This window comes from Eulemur rufifrons, chromosome 7 (genome assembly GCF_041146395.1).
Source record: "Eulemur rufifrons isolate Redbay chromosome 7, OSU_ERuf_1, whole genome shotgun sequence".
NCBI lineage: Eukaryota > Metazoa > Chordata > Mammalia > Primates > Lemuridae > Eulemur > Eulemur rufifrons.
The window spans coordinates 139,466,677-139,481,974 of NC_090989.1; the positions used below are offsets into that span (position 1 = coordinate 139,466,677).

The following is a 15,298-nucleotide window of genomic DNA, read 5'->3' on the forward strand; positions in this document are numbered from 1 at the left end:
TGCCTCCTACCACAGGACCTTTACACATGCCGTTCACAAACTGCTCCCTGTCTGGAGCAGTTACTCAAAGTATGGTCCACAAACTACTACCAGTCCACGACAGTCTTTTGAAACTTTTTCTGCCATTTGGTTTTGTTTCAACATCCAGCTGCCTTATCAGTTGGACATGTCTCATTAAACAGTTCAGATCTTGTGAACACAAACGGCACATGCACGCTACATATTAGTAATGAATCGATCACAATGCAATTGACATTTGGAGAAATAACTTGCCCAGAATGTTATTCCTCCTGCCTATAATATGGTTCCCTCCCCTTCTAGCCATGTGAACTTCTCCTAACCAGGTCAAATATTCTTCCTCGTAGTACCTAGAGATGTTCCTTCATGGCACTGACCCCAGTGGAAGTCTACATTTGGTGATTATCTGATTCAATGTCCAGTTTCCCCACTAGACTCTACGCTCTGTGGAGGCGGAACATGTTTTTTCCCCAGCGCCCAGCACAATGCCCGATACTTCATTGCTACTCAGTTAACATTTGCAAAAAAAAAATGAAGGAAAAAACCTACTGAATCCCACAGTTCCCCATCCATGCACCAAGGCACCTGGGTCATACAGGGAACTCAGAGGCACTACAAAATATTACATCTTTGAGGGATACATGGTGAGGCTCAACACAGGTCAGATACCATGGACACTATTAACTCAGGTACTTCTCACAGTTTCAGTATTTGATTGCACTGCATCCCTTTCAATGACTTTTTGCAAAGGATTTCAGCAGGTGCTGTGATTAAAAAACAAACATCAGTGTAGAACAAGGAAAGAGCAATGTCCAATATGATGCCAAGGTTGGAGAAGTTGTGTAGTGCCCACAGGTTCACACATCTCTTTTATAAGTACTTTTGGTTATTTAACAAAAAAATATTTTTCTTTGATATTATTGTTTTCAATGGCTACTGAATTAAGACATAAATATGTATGAAGTTGTGTGGAGCTAACCACTTAATAAATGAAACCGTTAGGTATTTAACTTAAAAGCACCACGAACCAAGAAAGTTTACAAACCTCTAACTTAATTCATTCTCACAGCAACCTAATGGATAGATATTATCCCCATTTTACAGATACCCTGAGACTAGAAGAAACTCGAAATCTAAGCCCAGCTCGTCTGTGTCCAAGGTCCATGCTTGGTCCCCTCCAGCAATCACAAACTCTCCCTCGAAGCTCACTCAAGTCCTCCCTTGTCATTTCTCGATGTTACCTTTCCATGACCTACTTATGTATTTTATCCTCCAAACCTTCCTGCTCCAACAGAGCTAAGAGAGCTGAAACCTCCTCTGCCTGGCACCGAGCTCCCTAGTCATCCCCTTCCCATGGAGCAAGGTGCAGCCATGTCACTAGCACATGACTGCCCAGGTCTCAGTCCTCTAAGGAATCTTCCACTTTAAATTATTTTTAATATTCCAGATGGCCTGGCCAAGACTACTTCACTCCTTTCCTTCCCACCCATTGCTCAAGCCACTATAATAATATAACAATAAAGATACTTCTGGTTCTCATGATTAGCATGGATAAACCAAGACACAAAAATGTGTCACAACCAGGGTTATTCAAAATGTAAGCCTTAGCCCAGAACTATCAACATCACCTGGGAGCTTGTTAGAAATGTAAATTTTTTTTTTTGGAGTATATAACATATATTTATATAAATTTCAAAACATGCAAAATAATAAACTATGTTTTTTAGAAATGCATATTAATATGACAGTATAAATATCAAATGTCTACTAAATAAACATGCAAAGCATTATAATATAATTTTAGGGATTGATATAATTGTAAGAAATGTACACGGCACATATTTGTATTATATTTATTTCATAAGGTGGTTGGTAAGTTCACAGGTGTATTTAATATTATGTTTGCTATTTATGTTTATTTTGATAATACACAAAATAACAGAATCAAAACATACCAATTAAACGACTTTTAAAAATATAAATGGAACATTCCTTATTCCTCGATGTTCCCATTTTCAACACTTTGTGCGTTATGACACACATATGTTTGTGTGTATATGTGTACAAGTGCAAGAGTGCACACCTACATGATGAGAGTGATGTGCACTGTCTAGGGAATCAACTAAAGCTCAGACTTGGGGGGATGGGGAGGCATGGGCAATGTATATAGCCTGATCTTTAGTACCCCCTTAATGAGCTGAAAAACAAACAAAAAAGAAAGAAAGAAAAAAATACAAATACCAGGAAAGCAAAATAGCTAGTCTTCCTTTCCTAGGCTAGGCTTCCGTGACCATGCCAATCCCACACGTGCCCTGATGGGCACTTTTGGGCCACCACACAACCTTCAAGGTCCTGGAAACCATGCTAAGGAATTTATCTAAAATGACCGAGGATTGCCAACTCACCTTCGGCTGCCTGCCTCTCAGAAATGTAAATTCTTGAGCCCTACCCAAGACCCACTGAGTTAGAAACTCGGCCAGGGCGGGGCGGCGGCCAGGAAGCTGTATTTTAAACTTCCAAGCAATTCTGATGCTGGCAAAGTTTGAGAAGCATGAGCTTAAGCTACCATCATCAATTCCCTCTCCTCCTCTTCCAGAGGTCACAGACAAAATGTATTTCTCAGCTTCCTTTGCATATAGGGTGTGGCCAAGAGAAAGTGAGCAGAAGTAATGCAGGCCTGGCCCAGAAAACTCACGCTCTCTCTCTAAAACACACACTCTAGAATGGAGACAACCTACGGGGCAACTCTGAAACCCTACCGTGGGTGTGGCAAAGACGCAAGAGGGAAGGAGCCTGGCTCCCCGAATCACCAACGGAAGCAAATCACCTGTGGAGGAACTGCCACATCAGGCTGCTACATGCATGAGAAAGGAACTTTGAGGAGGCCACTAAGATCAGGATCTGTTACAGCAGCTGGCCTTACATGAACAAACACACACAAAAAATTTTTATTTCTATTTTTATGTCCTTCTACTTGAAATTTGCCCCTACTCTTTAATGTGGGGCAAAAACCAAACTCCTTCAAGGAGAGCAGAACCAGGGTAACTTCCCAGCTGACGATGGGCAAATTACTTAAGTGCTGGCTCTGCCTTCTCCTTAGGAATGAATATTTTCAGCTTGACCTATGTTTAATGTCATTGTGGCTGTCGCTGTGCAAACACTGCTGGTGGGAAGTCAGAGCATTAACAGGGGCAGGGAAGGAGACGAGGCCCTAACACTATAGCACCTGGGGTTCCCCCACACAGAGACAGAGCTGGGGCGTCGGCACTGACAAGCAAGCCTCTCTTACACAGGAGTAGAGAAAGAAGGGGATGAATGTTCAGGAAAAACACAAACACGACTTGCCCTCAACTTCCTCCGTTGCTCCGTCCACCCTCTGGAGAACAGGCTCTGCCTCTGTCTCCTATTGCTTCTACCAACTTACCACTGGTAACCTGTCAGCTTTCCTCTCTCCCGAGGCAGCTTCCCAAACATGCCTCCTGTTCCAACAAATAACTGTACACACATTTGCAAAGGCCATTATTCAGAAGCTGGTACAAAGAAATGAATGGAGTGCTATTTGTTTTCTCAGTAAGGATGACAGAATAACCAATTGATGTCACATTATGCAGGGTATGGGGACACATTAATGATCTTTCACATTCCCCATTTCAAACTGACACCTTAATTCTAACCTCCTGCCTCAGATGGAAGAAAAGAACATATTTCCACTACTTCCTAAAATACTCTAAATGCAAATGCCCAGGTTTGAATGTGTGCCAAGGCGGGGGGGCCGGGGGGGCGGTTATCAGTAATTTACTCCTTTTCTAAAGACAGTTAAAAATGTCATCATATTTGGAGAGGAGTGATGGGATACTATCTGATTAAAAACTGCAACAGACAAAGCCAAGTATTTTTTCAGAATGGCCTTTGAACTTTACATCGCTTTGTGATACACAGGTAAGGACGGTCTATACAGCATTAAGAAGAACAATTCCTGCGGGTCACATCCCCTGGTAGGAAGGAAATTAAATTTGGTCTCCCACGGGGCCATGGCTCTGTCAGGTACTGCTGCCTGGGCCTGCAGCTATATCTGAAAGTCAACAGCTTTCACTCTAAGTAGGAAAGTTAACTACATTTCTGGATTAAGCTTCATTAAACCAAGTGAAATTGTTAGATAAAATCCTGAAACATTTTTAAAGGCCTTCCCTCCTAGAGAACTGAATAAGGCAAATCTAATTCCTAGATACTAGGGTTTTCTTTAATTCATATCTTTGAGCTTTAGTGTGCAACTTGACTGCTGTGTCAGTGAGCTTAATTGTAGACAGACGGGGCATATTTTCTTTGCCATGTTAAAAAAAAAAAATCAAAGAATGTGCTAGGGGGAGAAAGGGAAGATGAGAGGAGAAATCAAATAAACTCAGGAAGAAAAGAATCTTAATTCTAATCAGGACGGCTTCCTGGAGGCACCCTTGCCCAATCCCCAAGCTGGGAGATGCGGCAGGCACAGACCCCTGCCTGGGAAGGGCGGGGGACAAGGCGTTGCCTACCAAGAGCCTTCAGACAAATCCACTGCTTTCTAAACAAACACAAGAGCACACGCGTATACCTGCATCCTCCACACTCACGCCAACAACCACAAAGACACACAGCTCACACACTCCACAGACACTTGCATTCACACACACTCATGCACGTTTGCACAACTGCACACACACTCATATTCTCACACACACTCACACTCACTTCCACACGCAGCACTGCCCTCCCCTACTCACGGTGCCTTCCCAGTCCCTGCATCTCTGAAGGGTCATTTGCTGCACTGGTAGCCCCTCTCACCCCCCCGACCCATCTACCTGGCATAGTTTCGTCAAGGTTCAACTTCAGGGTCTAAAAGTTGACAGAAACGTACGTTTTTCCTCTAGGGGGAGATGCGGGGCCTAGGAGGGCACCAGCAGCCCTCAGCCAAGCCCCAGGCAGGAAGAGAACCGCGAAGCAGGGGGAGAGGCGGGCAGGGGAAGCCGCCAGTCCATGCCAACAGGCAGCAGGTGCAGCCAGCCACCAGAGAAGTGCAAAGGCGCAATGGAAAAGGCTTTCTTTGAAGAGGAACTTTGCTAGACAGGCTGGTCCTGACAAAAGGCGGAATCATTTCATCTAAATTTAAAAGTGAAAATCAAAACGACAAGAGTAAAAGCCTGAGAAGGGGAGGCCAGGGCTCCCTCCTTGCTTCACAGCCACGTTACTGCTGTCACCAAGCGGCCGCCAGATCCCTTTTCGCAAGGGTCAGCCCCTCACCACCACACGGGCACTGAGGCCAGGCCCACCTTCCCCCGGGGAAGAGGAATGAGCACCAGGTGCCTGGCTGAGCGCAGCCTCACTGGCAGGTCGGCCCCCTGCTGGGACCCGCCTCACTTCCCCAGTGCTCTGAATTCTCAGCACCCGCTCCAAACTGCCCGACTGCATGAACACGGCCCGTGCACAGACCTCCGCACCCCAGCTCGTCCTGACCAACGGCAACAGCGACCGTGCTCTCCACACGGGACTGTTGACCACCCAACTCTTCCAGAATCCAAGTCGGTGCCCACGCACCACGTAGGAAAGACTGAGACCCTCACCACCTTCCCCTCCTCCCCGGTTTCCTCTAAAGGACCTGCCTGGTGCAGGCTCAGAGCTGGGGGAGCAGTTCTTCCCAGCACTGTGCACACCGATTCCTGGGGTTCCAGTAGCCTTCCAATTCCCTTCTGCCCACAGACACTTAAAACATCACCATTTCCAAGATCAAGAAGCAACGTATTTCTGAAACTTCCATTCTACTACTTACAGAAAATAAAAACTCAGGAAAAATCAGTAAAGTGAACCAGTATGAGAAAGAAAGGGCAACTTGTGGATGCATTCTCCTAAGTTTACCTTAAGGCTTCAAAATTAACATCATCTGTTGGTCATTCATTGAACCCTTTTCGTCTTCAGAAAGCAAACGTGTTCAAGTTACCTCCTTGTAGCTACCAGGCTCACATAAGAGAAGGTGCTCACACGTCCCCAGGTGGGACTTTTAATGCCTTGATCATCGTGATTAAGGAAAGCAGACTGCATCACCCCCAAATATGCCTAAACCTAGACAGTCAAAAGAAAAGAGAGATTTTTTTTTTCCTTCCCTACAGTGGTCTTATTACCTCAGAAGAGCTTATACTCAAAACCCTTAGAGCTTCTGGCTCGAGAGAAAGGGATAAGTGTTGTAGAATTTCTCTCATAACCACACTTCCTGGAAACGAAGATGCTGGATCTTACAACCAAAACCTGCCACAGGTTCCAAGCCATAGCACCTGCAGGCAAACTCAATCCCAGCCAAGCTTTAAAGTCTAGAATCTCCTTTCCTCTTGGAATTTGTGGCAGTAGCTGGAGAAATGCAGTGGACTTTCTACATCTGTCAGTTACCTACTTATTGCTCATCTGTGACCAGAGAGCCCCATCACTGCCACCACCATCCCCCAAACCACCAAGATACAGAGGTTTCAACATACCCCAGATGGTACTAAATTGTCAGAAGGCCCTCAGGCTCATCACCAAGCAGGGGACAAATATACTCTACTACACAAGAATTGTATTAGAACACAGTCCATTATTAAACATATTCAAGCATGCAATGCAACAAGTTCAGTTCTCAAATACATCAAGAAAAACTTGATGTAACACATCCTATCTATAGCATGGCCATTATGCTTGTCTTCAGACATCTTAAAGATATGTAAACTGAACCATCAATAAACATAATTGATAAAACTTACTGAGCACTATCTGTGTGTCACACATTGTGTGCTGCACACAAAATTAATTCCTTTATGCCTCATAGCAGTCTTGGAAGGTAAATGTGATTATAAACCTTTTCTACAGATGAAAACCTTCAAGCACAGAAAGGTTGATAACTCGCTCAGGATCTTACAGAGACGGGAAATGACTGGGCCTAGATTGCAACCCGGCAGTCTGCCTTTATAGCCCATGGATCTAAACCATTCAGATAATTCTGTGTTGAGAGAACAAATGCGAAATTATGTACTCTCAACAACACGGGGTAAAAAATACATAAAGCAAAAACTGACAGAAATACAAATAGAAAATAAAACACAATCATATGGGGGAAAATTTAGAATCCTATCACCCAGAATCAACAGAAAACATATAGATTCAGAACAACATAATCATGTCTTATTTTAAATCTAAAAAACTTTAAATTTTACAAATAATTTTAGACCCTAATGAAAAATATGACTTCTTTTAAAATGTGCATGAAACATTTTCCAAAACATTGGCTAAGAAAACATCAAACACCGAAATGTGGAAATTTTATAGGTCACATTTTTAAACTATATCTCATAGAAAAATAAACATCTCATATGCTAAAGACTTAAATGTTTTAAAAATAAGCTAATATTTTCAAACATAAACTTTAGTTTTGATAATATGGTTGAAAATGTTATAATATAGTTATATATAAGATATAATTTAATATATATAATTATATATAATATATACAATTAGTGTATAATATTAAGTTAAACTAACAAATGTTATGTATTATAAGTTAATATTAATAGCAGTAGGAGAAAAGGGCACGACAGAAGAGACAAACCAGAAAGACAAGTATTAACTCATATTTCTATATAGGAAATTTTAAAAATCTCTAAAGCAAAAAAGTCCATAAATAAAGACAACCAATACAGTACTTTTAAAAAAGAACACTCAACACTTGCCTTCTAAAAAGAGTATTTCCTACTACCCAAAGCAATCTACAGATTCAATGCAACTCTTACCAATACACCAACGTGCCAAGCATGGTGGCTCAGGCCTATAATCCCAGCACTTTGGCTCTGTCACCAGGCCCAGAGTGCAGTGGCATCATCATAGCACATTGCAACCTCGAACTCCTGGGCTCAAGTGATCCTTTTGGTTCAGCCTCCCAAGTAGCTGAGACTACAGGGACACACCACCATGCCCAGCTAAATTTTCTATTTTTTGTAGAGACCATGTCTTGCTATTGCCCAGCCTGGTCTTGAACTCCTGGGCTCAAGCAATTCTCCCACCTTGTCCTCCCAGAGTGGTAGGATTACAGGTGTGAGCCACCTCGCCTGGCCAAAAGTCTTTCTTAAAGTTTGGTCCAGCTACTCTCTGCTTCTGAATCAGTTGGGGAGCTTGCTGAAAATGTATGATTCCTGACTCTCAACTCAAACCTAGAGAATCTTTGTGGTTAAGGTCAGGAAATCAGAGACATGAATTTCAAGAAGTTTCCCAAGTGATTCAGTAGCACCTAAAGTACAAAAACCAGTGCAAAACCAGAGTCAGTCTAAAGTCTTACAGTGTTATGCATTACCCTATTTTTGTTCTGGTCCACCAAGCTTCTCCCCCAATCATTCATTCAGCAAATACCAGAGCACCCACATGCCCATACAACCAAGATGAATATGTTATCTAAGCATTAGCCAACCTCATTTTGTCTCAGTCTAAAAGAGCCAAAGCCCAGCCAGCTTTCCTAAATCACAATAGCCCAGGCAGTGGATTTCTTGGTTCTGTCACTTTGGAAGCATTTTTGAGAAAGATTTAAAGAAAACTTAGAAAAATCGCCTGGCATTGAGTACCTGCATAATCGGATCATCAGCTAGCATTACGCAGGCACTCACGTGAGCAGAGGGGCCCCCGGGGCCAGGATGAATGAAACACCTGAAGATTAAGAGCCGCCAGCCCAAGAGGCTGCTGCTTTGAGAACCACCTGATAAACCACCAGCATAAATCAACGGGAACTTTCTACGCAAGATTTGATGCACTGCGCTTGGATTTGATCTATGATGAGATTCCATCTGCTTTTAAAGAACAGGTGATTTAATACCAAAAGCAAGAATTGAGACCTGTCTAACAAGGATTAGTACAGGCTTTCAGAATATTGCCTCGTTACCTTCTGAACCACTATTAACTCTTGAGTTTTAGGTGCCTTTAGATGAGAACTTCAATATTAAGCTGTGTCTTAATGCTCACAAATCACATTTTCATTCTTGACATCGACAATGCTGGAACTTACCTGTGGATCCTTGAGATGGGCTATGTCCTGATTTAAGTCTCTGTCTTACACTATAAGCTCGAAGAAACACACTGAAAAAGATTCTGATGCTGGCTAAAGTCCTGGGGTAAAGATGGGTGGGCACCCCAATTAGTACCCACCGAGGGGGGTGGGAAGCCGACCGGTGGAGGCGAGAAGAAGCAACCTCAATCACCAACAGGCCCCACGGCTCAGCTTTCCCCCCAAATAATCAACTGACTCAGGCTCTAAAGTCCACTGTCCATGGATTCAATGCATCCTTTATTTTTCCCTCGGGGCAACAGAGTATAAAGGAAAGAGGTGTAATTTGGCCGTCATAGGCCTGATTATGGCCTAGACCAGGGGTCTCTAGACTTTGCTAGCATCAGAATCAGCTGGAGGCTGGGTTAAACACAGCTTCCTGGGCCACTTCCCCAGAGTTTCTGATTCAACCATTTGAATTTCTACCAAGTTCCCAGGTGTTGCTGCTGCTGGTAGGACTATACTTTAGCAGCCCTGGTTCTCATTTTTGTGACCGTGGCTAAGTTCCTTATCCACTCGGGGCCTTGATTTCCACATTTGCAAAAGCATAAAGGTGGCTAGTTCCCTTTGGAGACCATTCTACCATCTCTGTGCCTCAGGGTCTGCCTGCTTATAGAACAAGAACTTTCAAATGTGCATATCATATTCCTAAATCAGATCTGATACTCACATGCACTCTATCAGCAGTTTTCTTAATTTACTACAACACCAACAAGATAGAACTGAAGATGAGAGCCTGTGTTTGCTCTTTGGGGGTGCCACGTTAATATCATTTGGCAGGGACTCGCACAATTCTCAGTGATATGGATAAAGCAGCCTGGATAAGCTTATTTATGTTACGGTTAAAGAGAAGAGAATCCATATAAGCTCAACAATGTTTTGAAAATGGTAGCACTCACAAACTAAGTTTTATTTGCAAGAATTCATTTGTTTGTTTTTAGTTTGCTGAGTAGATACTATGTGCCAGGTATTGTGCTACGTGCTAAGGATTGGGAGTGGGGGGCAATAAAGTCCCTGTTCTAACTGGGGGGAGACAGACAAAATATTCACTGAAATTAGTGCCAAACTCTGGCTGTGATAGTGTGTCATGACAATAGGGAGTCAGTCAGGCCAGGTGCACTGGCTCACGCCTGTAATCCTAACACTTTAGAAGGCTGAGGCAGGAGGATCACTTGAGGTCAGGAGTTTTCAGACTAAGCCTGAGCAAGAGCAAGACCCTGTCTCTACAAAATATAGAAAAATTAGCCAGGTGTGGTGGCACACACCTGTAGTCCCAGTTACTGTGGAGGCTGAGGCAGGAGGATTGCTTGAGCCCAGGAGTTTGAAGTTGCAGTGAGCTATGATCACACCACTGCACTCTAGCCTGGGTGACAGAGTGAGATCCTTTCTCAAAAAAAAAAAAAAAAAAAAAAGTGAATCAATTAGTAGAATTGAAGACAGAGGAAATGAGATCTGAGGGAATGAGGAAGTAAGATGGGTGAGGAGAGAGCTCTCCAGGCAGAGGAAGCTGCCTGTGTCAAGGCCCCCAGGAGAGGAGTAAGTAGAGGAAGGAAGAAAAGCCAGTGTGTTTGGGGCAGAGCGAAGGAAGGAATGTGTGTTGTCAGGGGAAGCTAAAGACGTGAGGAAGGCAAGGTGTGCAGGGAGTTTCATCTTTAACCCAACATCAAGGGGACTCCACAGAAAGGTTTCAAGCATAGGCAGGGACAGAAGCAGAGCCACTTTGTACAAGGCAAACTCTAGCTCCAGCTCAGGGCAAGGCCAGCAGAGAAGCCAGGAGGGAGCAGAGAGCAGCCGAGGCTGCTGCAGAGACTCACTCCCCTTCACCATGATGCACTGAGGTGGCCAACAAATTCCCTCCCCCCAAAATCAACTAAAATACTGGACAAAACTGTCAAAAGTAACCATTTCAGCATAGTAGAAACTGGCCACAGCCATAAAATGAGAAGAGTCTATTCATGAAAACGACTGATCTTTGGTAAGAACAGGCAGGGTCTGGCTGTTCCCATCCTCCACCTAGCAGTGCTGACCAGTAGTTCCAGCAGGATGGGCCAGGAGAACAGCATGCTGCTGCCACTAGGGAGAGGGCTCCTATGACTTGAACATCGTCAGTTAAGTTGGCAATCTCGCCGGCAGATGCATACTGGAGGCTCTACTAGGCTGAGGTTGCAGCCCTGTTTGGAGCAAGCCACTGACCAGCAGACTCTCCAGGGAATTAATTGGGAATTCCAGGAGGTGAGCAAACCAAGGGCTAGATTAACTTTCTACATATCTTGGTTAACCAGCGGTTGAGCCCAAACACAGAAGAAACAGAGCCAGCCCAAGCCATCCATGCATCCTGGGCCAGTGGAGCCTATGCTGCATGCAGAGAAGACTGCTGAAAAGTAAAAGCCAAGACAGACAAGAAAACAGCCTGAAATGTCAATCTGCTCCCTGCTAACAAGCAGATAGAGCAGCAGACAGTGGAGCCTTACTGGCTAAAGGCGGTTGTCCAATCTTTGGCCGAACACCAAGCATATACATCCAGAGTAAACAAAAAACTCCTACGCTTCAAAAATAAGAAAAGCAACCTGATCAAAAACAGGCAAAAGATTTCATTTCAAAGAAGATATATAACTGGTTAATAAATACATGAAAAGATACACACTATTAGTCTTTAGAAAAATGCAAATTAAAACTACAGTGAGATACCATTTCACACCCACTAGCATGACTATAATTTTATTGTAAGACAAACAATAACAAATGACGAGAACGTAGAGAAAATGGAAGCTTCCCACATTGCTGGTGGAGATGTGACATGGTACAGCCACTCAGGAAAACATAAACTCACCCTGTAAGGCAGCAGTCCCACTCCTAGGAACCTACTAAACAGGAATGAAAATACAACTGTCTACACCAAAGACTTGCATGCAAATATTCACAGCAGTAATATTCATCGTAGCCAGGAACTGGAAATAATTCAAATGTTCATCAACTGGTAAATGGATTAAAAAAATGTGATCTATTCATACCATGGAATACTATTCAGCAATAAAAAGAACAAAATACTGATACATGCTACAACATGGATGAACCCCCAAAATATAATAATATGCTAAGTGAAAGATGCCAAATGCAAAAGACTACAAATTGTATGATTCCATATACATGAAATGTCCAGAAAATGGAAACTTACAGAGATAAAAAGATCAGTGGGTGTCTGGGGCTGAGGGTGGGAGCAGGATTAAAAGCAAACAGGTAGAGGGATTTTTTTTTTTTTTTTCACATTTTAAGTTTTTTGTAGTTGTTAGAAATGTTCTCAGACTAAATTGTGGTGATAATTACAAAACTATACAAGTTCTGCAGATGATGTGCACTCGCATAAAAAAAATTAAAAAAGAAAAACAAAACTATACAAGTTCACTAAAAATAACTGAATTATACACTTACAATGAGTGAATTCTATAGGGCAGCGGTCCCCAACCTTTTTGGCACCAGTGAACAGTTTCATGGAAGACAATTTTTCTATGGAACAAGGGAGTGGGGGCGGCCCAGGAGCTCTGCGGCCCAGTCCCTAACAGGCCACAAACCAGTACTGGTCCACCACGGCCCAGGATTTGGGGACCACAGCCCGGGATTTGGGGACCACAGCTATAGGGTGTAAATTGTGCCCTAATAAAGGTGTTTAAGAAAAAAAAAAAAAACTTCCACAGTGTTCCTGGCAATAGTCCAGACCGAGGGTGAGATGGCAGAGTTTTGGCAGAGCTACAATTGACCAGATTTGATGAACCAGGAATTCAGTTTGGGGAATGTTGCTTTTGAGATACCTTTAAAACTTCCAAGAGATGTCACTTAGCACTTGGATCTGGGGCCCAGAGGAGATCTGAGCTGGAGATGTAAATTTGCAAATCATCTGTAAATAAGCAGACATTGAGGCCACAGGCAGGGAAGAGACTGCACAGAAAGAGGAGCAGGGAGGAGAAGGGGAGGCAGGGAGGAATGGGCCTGGGACCAAGAGTTGAGGAACTCGAACATTAAACAGGGAAAAGAACAGAGAAAACAAAGCAGAGAGGTAGAAGGAAAACCAGAAGCACAGAAAGAGAATGTTTAAAAAAGGAGAAAGTGACTGTCAAATGCTAACAAAATGTCAGTAAGAACATGTCCCATTTGTTACCATACGCTGATCTATTTCTAGATTCATGGACTCCCATGACCCTAAGCAAATCCGTTCTTTTTAATGCAGCACACCAAGAGAAAGGAAAAGAACTCTTATCTTCCAAACATGTATTGCCTAAGTCCACTAGCTGTTATCCAATATTCTCATTCCATTTTTACTGGGAGCACTAGAAATATTGAGTTGAACCTCAGCTCTGCCACTGATTAACTAGCAGTCTGAAACCAGGTGTGGCAGAGACAGCCTACCACCCACCAAATATCCATTTTCTCTTCTCTCTCCAGAGAACCCTAATTTTCAGTTGGGCACAACACACTCCCAGAATATTTTTACCAACCATCCTTTCACCTAGATGTGGTCAAGTGACTAAGTTCTAGCTACTGAGGAACAGTGATCCATTACACTCCCTCCCTCCTCCACTGGCTTTTTGAAGATGAATACAATGGCTGGAATTCCATGCCACATCCTAGGAATGGGGAAGCAGAAAATTAAAGGAGCTTGGGTCTCTAATTTCTGTGGAATCCCCAAACCAATCCTGAAAAGTTTACCTACAAACTTCTCTTATGTGACAGAATAAAGGCTGTGGATTAGGATAGTCCAGGGGGCATCTCCCCTACCAGGTTAGCTGATCTGGAAAGGATAAGCGAGTGCCTGAGCCTGTCTCTGGCTCACAGGTGGAACACACAGGCAAGGCAGCTATGCTTCACAGTGTAATAAAAGGTGCCTGCCAAAGGCAAGAAAGAACCAGGTATCAGAGAAAAGTTTGCACTATGAAAGGGAGACAAAAGAACGGAATGATTTATACCAGAAGAAGCAGACCTAATGGAAAACAAAAGACAAAACCTTAAGCAAAACAAGTACCTTAATCAGCCTCAGTGACCCAGGGAGGCTACTGGAAATGTGGAGTAGAAAGGAGCAGTTAGAAACACTGATGGAAAATATTGGGTTTGAAAAATAAGAGTTTTGGTAAGGACATTCGTAGGTTTGGCAGAGCAGAGAGTGGGGGAAAAACAAATTGGTGAACTGGAAGATTAATCAAGATACTCTCTCAGAAGGCATCACAACTGGATTTTTAAAATGAAAAAAGTGTGATGAAACAGAAGTTTTATCCAGAAGTCGATATCCTTCTCACAGTAGTTCCAGAGAATGAAAAAAGAATAAAAGGAAAAGAGGAAATATTTAAAGAAATAAGAACCAGGAATTTGCTGCAACTAAAGAAAAATCTGACATTTCAGATCAAAAGATCTCACTCAGTGCCAAACAGTTGGGATAAGAAAAAGCCACACATAGATCCATTACAGTAAAATTTAAAATGAAAGAAAAAGAAAAAAAGCTAAAAGCTCCCAGAGAGAAAAGGCAGAAAATCTATAAAGAAAAAAAAAATCAGACTGACATCAGAGTTTTTAATACCAACGGTGGATGTATAAGAAGACAAAGGGATGATAGTTTCAAAATGTAAAGGAAAAAAATCTTGGAATCTTTAGTTTGGTATTCAGATGAATTATCATTAAATGTGAAGGTTTAAAAAAAGATATTCTCAGATCCTTTCTCTTCTGGCATTATGGACAATGAGGGGGGGTTTAAGGAATCTTCTTGCTGCAGCAACTAGACTTTAAATAGTACACAAGAAATCACAGAAGTTTCCAAAGAACACCCCACACACGTGTGCCCACGTGGTGCCAGGGCAGTGGGCAGCTGGGAACAGCGGGATTGGTTGTCTGGAGAGCGAAAGTTGACAGCTGCACGACAATGGGACGCTCAGCCTTGGGCCAGCTTTCTCTCAGGCTTGGGAAAAGCCAAACCTGGGATCCCCTCTAAGCCAAAACCCTACAAGGGGTCTGAAGCAGTCTCAAATCAGTGGCACCCTCTGGCCACTGTAAGAGGCAAAAGGAAATCCTCTCTGGAGCCAAGTACCCCTAACAACAACAGATATCCTCAGGCTTGCCACAGAATAGGTTCCAGCAACAAGCTCACCATTAAAGATCACCACGCACAAGACCCAGCAAATGTCTGTGAGTGAGGCTTAGCAGAAACAACCAACAATG

General features: G+C 43.1%; 1 protein-coding gene across 2 annotated transcripts in view; it reads right to left on the reverse strand.

Annotated features, from left to right (window-relative positions):
• The window catches only part of OSBPL10 (oxysterol binding protein like 10), a 273,686-nt gene that overhangs the window by 176,690 nt on the left and 81,698 nt on the right, over nucleotides 1–15,298 (reverse strand). The gene's annotated exons all lie outside the window — the stretch shown is intronic.